The sequence below is a fragment of the Bombus pyrosoma genome, linkage group LG6 (assembly GCF_014825855.1).
Source record: "Bombus pyrosoma isolate SC7728 linkage group LG6, ASM1482585v1, whole genome shotgun sequence".
NCBI lineage: Eukaryota > Metazoa > Arthropoda > Insecta > Hymenoptera > Apidae > Bombus > Bombus pyrosoma.
Window position 1 is genome coordinate 1,755,464 of NC_057775.1, and position 9,858 is coordinate 1,765,321.

Here is a 9,858-nt window from a genome sequence, read left to right on the forward strand (position 1 = left end):
TTATCGATTACTGGTAGTATTTTTGTTAAAGAATCGTCACTTACTGTATTATTATTGTTAAAGTGCAACATTTGTAATAATACCATGTATCGATTTCGTGCTGTTATTTTGCGGAAAATATTGCTTTTCAACAGTTCGTCCGTAGACCAATATTCTCTCACAGACAGTTTCAATTCTACCAAATGTCCAAATTGGACAAATTGTGAATGCAAAGTATTAAATAAAAAAAAAAAAAAAAAGAAAAGACAGTTTCTTCGAACGCGGCATTCACATTGAAATGCATTTATATTTATCTCACACAAACGTAATAGTATTACTTCTGCGTAGGTGCTCGGAAAAATTGACAAACGTATATATGCGTCCTTAGTCCACACCGATGGCTTTCGCCAGACGCATATATGCGTCCTTAGTCCACACCGATGACTTTCGCCAGACGCATATATGCATCCATAGCACTTTAAGGGTTAAACGAAAAAAGACATGAAAATATATAAAACAAAGAATAAAATAAAAGATATTGTAGTACAATATTTTTATTTACACATATTAAGCGGTTAATGCTCCTGGGAAGCGGCAGGGTAGTATCGGACTTTACCGATTAAAACCCCACAGTGGTCCGCCCGACATTCAACAGGGATGCCCCGGGATCTCTTTCGAATTACTATCGAAGCACTCCTGCGTCTTCTCCCATTCTGGGGGAGTCGTTCCTAGGTTAATTCGGGCATTGGGAGGGACCACCCCTCTCAACGCTATCCTTTGGATCGTCGTACAATTCTGAATAGATCCCAGAACCTCCTCGGCTTATCGACCCTTATGACCACCTAGGGCGGCGCGGAACCCTACTAGGGTGGGATGTTCTCATCCTCTCCCGCTCTGTCCACTCCTTTACCAGCATTATTCCTTCGCAATAGGAGCGGACTGCGAGGAACTCTTGTTGTCCCCTCAGCATCTCTTTCACAACCGAAGAGGGGATTAAGCAATTAACTGTATTCGACGTGTATACACGTCAATCCGAAATTTTATTTCGGTGTGATTCGTCATGTAAAATAAAAAATTACCATTTACTATAAAAACTCAAAATTTTAGTAAAAAGTATAATAATATAAATGATGTTTTGTGGTATGTCCGCTTTATACTTCCAGTAGAACTATTATGTAATTTATAAAGAAGAAAGTTTGAAAAACAGAAGTGTTACGTCGCGTGAGATGCTCCGTGTGACGTCCTTCATTGTCTAACCGTCAAAGGCCCACGCACCATTATACAAACCCTTAATAAACCTAAGGAACCACCATAAACAGAATCTTTAATCCTGCAAGTATTTTCGGTTTATGACTGGTCCTTAGAACAATCCCTAGGTTTATTATACGCTCTTAAAAATCACGGAGAAAGCGGGTAGTTATCTAATGGGAAAATTTACGAGTATTTACCTACTGGGAAAAGCTGGTTTTTCCCATGAACAAGGTCATTCACGAACCACGTTGGTAGGAGGTTTCCTCTTTCTATCTTCATTCATTAACGTTGGCTATAACCAATGGGCATCGCGGATCGTTACTCTCACTTTCCTAACGAAAGGTGTGAACAACGAATTCGCGTGCTTCAAAAGGCACACCCACACCGAGCACTCTGTGATAACACGAGAACGAACTACACTTGATCTCTAGACTTGTTCTCTGGACCTGAGCTACACTACAGAACAGTCAAGTAACAGTAACAGTTCGAGTAACAGTAACAGTCAAAGCTCATAAGTAACAGTCATCACAGTCGCCAAGTCGAAGACATTCAATCGGCAGAAGTCATATCGTCACAGTCGCCAACACGAAACGAGTCTCAGGTCATACGCACTCGTAGTTTGGCAGTCGCACAATTGTATCAAATATTGAAGTTATTGGATTGTTGAAAATATATATTATAACCTGCTAATATCAGCGTTATACTCATTCAACCACTCTTATTATCTTAATCGAAATAAGGGATCGATCGATTCGTGGCGTCGATTATTCGTATCGTAACGGGAATTTACGACTCCCGTTGGCGCGCTTCGAGATCGCGTCTCCCCGCGAACGGTCGAAACAAGAAGTTTGATTATTTGATTGTCCTCTTTGGTATATGTATATGTATGGTAATATCATCATGCCCCGTATAATGTATTGTTTTTTATAAATTCGGTTAATTATTTTCCTCAATGCATCGACTATTCCCCGAATTGTTTTGTGTACTTTACTTTATTATTTTTTGACAATTTTTAAATTTTTAATAACAATACCTTTTTTCAACAATCAATTGTTAACATTTTATCGAATAAAAATGTAATCCTCCCTTGTTTTGCTTTAATTTTTTCGTAAAATTTATAACAGGGGTATTTATTCTGCGGTCGACGTGTACTCGTCATTGTTCAATTTTATCTGCGACTCCGTAAGGGATTTTCGAAACTAAACTCCGCAGTTAAAGGTTAATATTGCCGGTTCTTGCTGTTTGCAGGTGACTTAAAGTCACCTTAAAGTGGTTTCGTGCCACTGATAATGACCGCAGTCAGCTACTTATATAATCGAACCTTATCAGCCTAGAATTGTTGATTGTTATTGATTCGAAATAAATTAACTCTTAATCTATTTGAAAAAAGCTATTATTCATTTCACACATAGAAAAAGCACTACATACATTTTTTAATTGCACAAATAATTTTCTGTTGTCTGCTGTAAATAATATTTGTGATATTGACATTACCTTTTTGTCAAACCTCTCTTTTGCTGGACACCTCTTTAATAAAACCAGCAGTGCATTTAAAGCTTCCGGTTTCCCTAACATATGTAGTCATTAGATTATTTAAGAATGTTAACATGTACATTAAGAATTCTGTGTTATTATCTGTGTATTCCTCCTCACTTGCAATACTGATCAGCAGACTCGACTTTCTATCAGTATTACCTTTGTAATATGTTTGAAAATACACATCGATTTTTTCGTTTAGTCGTCTACGGTTAACGTGTTATCACGATTTCTCGGACATGCAAAATCAGTGTTTGATTATGTTTGATTATGTTTAGCTTAATAATAGCACATAAAGTACTAAATTGCACTATCATGCGCCCTGAAATATTAGGTTGTTCCAAAAGTTTCTTTCGTTTTATAAGTAGATAGTAGATGCATAACAGAACAAAATGAATCATACATAATTCAATAAAATAATATAAAATGAAAAATGTTATGCATCTATTATTTCCTTATAAAACGAAAGAAATTTTTGGGACAACTTAATACTACCTCTTTTTATGTTAAATACATTTACGTTAAATATTACATTAAAATCAAATAGCGTCATTTAGAAGAAATCATAAGTTACTGCATGAAAAAGCTCATCGTACGACATTTGGCCAATTTAACTGCGTTAACGGCATAATGATATACGCCAATATATTTTGTGATTCGATAGACATTTTTGTTTACATTCTTTCTTCAAATATGATATTAATAGGGTAATGTCACCCACAAACAACTCGTAACCGAATTTGTATGCTAAAGAATTATATACACGCGAATAATTATAATGATGATACATGTATATTATTCATCATGCAAGCTCAACGTTGATATGAGAATACAATTTCTGAAGTATCCCGATATTTACGATATTTTAATTGTTATGCGTTTCAATCGTAATAAAGTGCTGATGCATACTTCTTCATCGAAAATGTACGAGCAGTTCTCCAGTATCGATTGTAAAATTTGCCTACACGAGACTCATAAAGCTATTAGGTTGACAAGTAGAATATTTGATCTACGCATAACGAAACATTTTTGCGTTTCATAACACTCACCATTTGCGTCAGTTGTATGCTTGATATGTATTGGTAAATTCGGTTTGTAACAACGTATCTTTTAAAAAAATTTCTTTGAACAAAGTTTTCAACTGCATAAATTTTTAAGCACATACAACAAAGTATCGATATCAGTGTAATATATTTTACAATGATATAAACATTTAATTCATTTGCGAATTACAACAATATAGATAACAACATTTACGACATATATTATAATACACTAATTTTACTTTCTTGACTAATTATAACTGGACAATTTATATGGAATTAATTTATAGCTAAAAAATACGTAATTTCATAAATAAATACATACTTCGTAAAAATTAGCGTATCACCATTTATTTAAATTTTTCATTTATTGTTAGATAAATTGATTGTGCTAGTTGTATTAATTGGCATGTGATTTTCAGTGAAAAGAAACGATGTAAAATTTTGCAATTTTATTAATTTATTCTTTCGAAAATAACTTGTTTTCCGGGTGAGAAACTTTAAAGTCCTTCTACATACATACATGTAACTATCAAGTTTACTAGAGTAGCTTCGTGGTTTTGTAAGGTTGTTTCAAAAGCGTTGAATTCCGAGCAAAGAATCGTAATATTGTAACTGCTTGTTGTTACATCTGGCATGCCAATCTAGAATCTAAAGTACGTTTTTCTTTGTCGTCATCCATTTTTCCGCTTCACTGGTCAATAATGTAGTATCGTGGACGAAACGCCTAAGAGATATCGGGCGAACTATAAACAATGTCGCGAAAAAACCGAATTGCCGACAGGCCCAATGTATTATCTGTCCTTCAATCGAATAGTTTCACGGAAAAAGCCTGCGTGACCCTGACCACGAGCGATTGCGGAACACGTGCGTGGTGGGGTTAAGGCAAAAGACAAAGGGATGCTAAGGGACAAAGACGAATTGTCAGTCAGTGAGAAGCTACAGAGTGTTAGTTGAGAAGTCAGAGAGTGCGAATTGCATTGTCGAAATAGTGTTGCTATCGTTCTCCAGAGAGTGTGACTGCATGAGAGAGAACATTGGAACCGTAGTGACGAGAGTTGCAAATCAACTATTTAGTTGTCTTAATTATAGTACGTCATTGTGATTAGTTCACGTTAAACAACCATCGTTTCCTGTTTAACCAACATCTGTTTAATCCATTTATTGTAAATAAATTAATTCTAGTAAGATCCTACAATAATGCTAATTTTTTGGCGGTATCCAAAAAATAAATCGAAATATTTTATCATAATCGTTCAACGGGACAACAAGAAATATCCGACGAAGAATCACAGGAATAAGATTCCTTGCTCAATTACTTTTTATTAAACATCGTTTTTCTTTTTGTGGTAAATAAGCTCAGAGAAGATTCGAAGTGCAGAGCCATTACAGAGACTAAAATTCTGCCACGACGAAAAATTGTGCATTAAGGTAAAATAAGACTACTATTTCCATTTTTTCTTTATACAGTCATCCCCGATGTCGACGTTTCAGAAACTACACAAACGGTACGATCTGACGAGACGCAACGCGGTAAAGAAATGTTGCTTCGCCAGCGTTTCCATGACAATTATCAGTCACATCTTTGAATGCAAAAACAGCGGAATAAATCTTGGGTCGCTGTCGTACAAAATTTTTGCTCAAAAGCTGCTGTTGACAAGCAGAGTGCAAGACCAATTAGAAGCTGCCGGTGGCAGAGGGTATCCCAAAGGCATGAAATTACAATAATTAGCTCGACGTTGTCCAGGCTCGAGACTTTTAAACCCCTTTTTTGCGTCATGCCAAAAGTACATAGGGAGGAAGAAAACAAATGTTAAGCGACAACAACTAACAGAAAAGAACAGGAAGGGCATGGATGAGGAAAAGGAAGGAGAGAATGGAAAGTTTAAGTAAAAGAGCCGAACTGAGAAGTCGCGGGATAACAAAGTGAGGTAGCGCTCGTAAAGTAAACTGCAGGGCAAAAGGGGCGGGAAGATTCCGGAGTAAAGATAAGTCCAGAATCAAGCCGTGAGATCTTGGAGAGGACAAGCTTGACCTATTTATCTTATAACAACGATAATAAGATCGGAAAGTATTATAAGTAGAAATGAAATCGCCGTGGGACAAGCAGTCTGCCGAGTGACATGGAGCAAAGTAAATTGATGGTGGTTGCTTTACGTGGAAATAAAAGCGAGAAATAAACGTCCACTCAGCACCGAACCGGGAAGGAATAAGATTCTTATAGAGTCTGAAACGGGAAGCTTTTGTATTATTTTAATTTAAGATCGGTATAAATTCTTGAATGGCTCTCGATGTGCTTACATTCTTTGTTCTGACCCGATTTCGAGAAGTTGCAAGAAAATGGACTGGCTTCTTGCATTTATTCGAGAATAAAAGTACCAGCTATTTTCATGAGTCATTCGTAAAAAGTGCTCTTTCCATTCAAACAGAGGAAAAGAAATAATGTGTATAAAATAACACAATTTTTCAAGGAGCGACGTACATATATGTATCGCTATTATATATATCTTTTATTTTATCGTGAAAAAGAAATTGGATTGAAGTAGTTAGGTTTCGTATGTACCCTTTACCGTATAGGTACTTTCATACAATGCGTGTAAATAATTATAATTTTGCAATCAAAAGCATTTACATATTTAGATAATTGCAGAAACAGAATGACCAAATTCTCACTGATGACAAAATCCGTCATTTTGACGAATTTGGTAGCTTTAACAATGTAGTTTGAAAGCACTCTACTTCCTTAATTTGAAAGAACATGAATATAAAAAGTTGAATCTCATATTACATAGTACTCTTACTTTCGAAATGTCTCAATAGTACCTCTTTATAGAAATTTACTGTTTTAAAATAAGAACGTCTGATCCTTAAAATGGTAAAGATAAATTTCGAGAAACTTGATTTTTGTTCCTAATCGAATAAGACATACATCAAATTTTTTTTGCGCGGGATGGTACTCTTTCTACTTTGATATTATAATATCGCTACTAATTCTAAACGTAACCTATCATTAACAACGTTGGACTGATCCATCCCAAATAGCAAACGACTTGATATCTCACCAGTCGAACGACAGACGGAATTGTTTGGTCAAAATTTTACCTTATTTAAAATTTTAAATCACTTCTGAATGTTTGGATAGCTTTACCAATATGAGTGCGATAACGCGGTTAAAACGTCAACCTGCATGTTGCGTTGGTATGAACTGTTGCGGTCGCGATCAAAACATATTCCTAACTAATTACTATTTAAGAAAAATTTTGAATGCGCCCGAAGTGAAACGGGTCCCGCAATCACTAATTATATGATGGGATATATTTATAATAATATAATTACGAAAATAGGCTCTTAAGTGTTTGATTGTTTCGATTGCCGTTGTAGATTTATAAGGGTGAAAATTATGTGAAACCGTCAATCATTGACAATATGTATTTCATGACATTGCTTTTCCCCAACGGGACGAAATAGATCAATATGTAAAGTTCGAAACAAAATAGTATCTTTCTTTACATTATGTAAATATCAGATTATCATATTATTTTCAGATTTTTCACTAGAAGGTAAGAATTCTATACACGTTAGATAATTTTGACATACTCAGAAACCGTCAAATTTTGGAAATATTTTCAATTACTCTGTTAATTCTTAAACCATCGTTGCATGTCCTAATTTGTTGTACGTTATTCTTCATTGATAGTAAATTATAAAATAAAAGCCTACCGTTGCATCGGAAAATTTTTTATATACCAATACGTCGCGTAATTCGTAATATTTTTGGTTTATTCCAATCGTCCTCCTATTTACTCATTCTGGTTTGTGTCACGTAAAATTCGTGATGAGGAAATAAAAGAAAAAGGGAAGAGCTGAGCAATAGCTCAACTTGACTGTCCTTTTATATTTTTATATGGTTTATTTACAAAGGTGATTAAGTACAATATTACAATGTTATGGAGTAGCGAAGTTACAAAGTATTAAAATGGTTGTTCAAACCGCGGCCAAGACTATGCCGAAGACTAGTCTCGTGGTTGAATGCTCGCAGTTTTATATGTTGCGTTTGTAGGAGTTGAGGGGCAAGGATTATTAACAAGAAATGTGGAATGACGTGGATTTGAGTGTGGTCGCTGTCACATTTGCGACATTGACGCTGTGACAACGACCATACCCAAATTCATTAGGGTAACGATGAGAAAAGACAAAGGGACGCTTAAGGGAGAAAGACGAATTAACAGGCAGTCAGGAGCTGAGAAATAAGTGTGGTCAGCGTTGCCGGAGAGTGTTGTCAGCGTTGTCGAGGAGGTGGTCCGCATGAAAGAGAGCGTTGGAACCGTGGTGACGAGAGTTGTAAATTAACTATTTAGTTATCTTAGTTATAGCACTTTACTGTATATAGTTTACGTTAAATAACCATCGTTTCTTGTTTAATCCAATCGATATAAATAAAAAAATCCTACAGTAGAGTGAAATATTATATATCATTATATGTGGCGGCACTCGGCAGCAAATACCACCACTCGACATTAACTAGTGTCGGACGACGGCAGCGCAGTGATTAGCGCCTTAGGTTACGAACGTTCGGGACCCGGGTTCCAAATCCCGACGACCGTAGACCGATTATTCTTCTACTATTCCTAAATGAGAAGAAAATGCAGCAGTACCCCGGGAGCGACATCTACACCCGCAGCAGAACTTATCCCGGCCTCTACACGAGCAGGTAGCAGTATCATCCAGCAGCTGCAATTATCACGGACAACACTTACACTTCATATACAGGGTGGTTGGTAACTGGTGGAACAAGCGGAAAGGGGGTGATTCTATGCGAAAAGATAAGTCGAAAATATAGAATAAAAATTTTTCGTTTGAGGCTTTGTTTTCGAGAAAATCGACTTTGAATTTTCGCTCGGTACGCGTGCACTTTATCACGTCTCGTTATAACGGATCTCACTGTAGATCGTTGTCTCCACTGACGTTATGTTGATAAACACTTCCAATGTGACCGAGGTGTTTTCCTACCTATTAACTTACTATCCGACTTTTATTGCTATCCACTATCAGTATCTATTAGTCTACCATCATGTCTACATACGGCAATCGGGAATATACGGACATGATACTTTCGTTAGGTGCGTGTGGTGGTAACGCATCAGCCGCAGCTGATCATTACAGACACCGGTATCCAAATCGTCGACATCCTGACAGGCGTGTTATTCAAAGAGCAGAGCGAACCCTCGGCGAATATGATTCTTTTGAAAAACTTAGACGACATGGTGGTCGTCGACGACGCGTTAGTGTAAATGTTGAAGAGCAAATACTAAAGGACGTTTTGGAACATCCTGACATAAGTGCAAGAAACCTTTCTTTGCGGGATAATCTTAGTTGCTTCACGATTCTTCGAATTCTACACGAAAACAACTTATATGCTACTACCAGAGTACAAAGACTCATGCCTTATGATAAGATTTCGCGAAAGGCATTTTGTCATTGGTTGCTTCAACAGCATGCCAACGATACAGAATTTATGTTAAAAATTTTATGGACCGATGAAATGAAATTTACAAGGGACGGCATGTTCAATGTCCATAACATGCATAATTGGCAAAATGAGAATCCTCACTCTATTCTTGAAACACATTTTCAAGTGATATGGAACGTAAATGTCTGGGCTGGCATAATCGGACATCTAATTATTAGGCCATATTTTTTCGAAGGAAATGTAACGTCAGCAGCATATTCCGATTTCTTACAAAACAAACTACCGGAATTATTAGAAGGTGTACCGCTGAGAACTAGAGGAAGTTTAATTTGTCAACAAAACGGTGCACCGCCACATTTTAGTCGTCATGTGAGAGATTTTCTGAAGTTAAAGACATCAAGGCTGGGGTTCCGCAAGGAAGCGTCCTAGGACCAATACTATACACATTATACACGGCCAACATACCAACAACTACCAATAGCAAAATACTGACATTCGCGGACGATACAGCTATACTAGTCAGACACACTAACCCAGAAACAGCAGTCACATTACTACAAGAACACACCACAAAAATAG

The 9,858-nt window shown here is 36.6% G+C and overlaps 1 protein-coding gene across 1 annotated transcript in view; it reads right to left on the reverse strand.

Annotated features, from left to right (window-relative positions):
- Positions 1–9,858, reverse strand: part of LOC122568774 (lachesin-like) — a 61,987-nt gene that overhangs the window by 44,040 nt on the left and 8,089 nt on the right. The gene's annotated exons all lie outside the window — the stretch shown is intronic.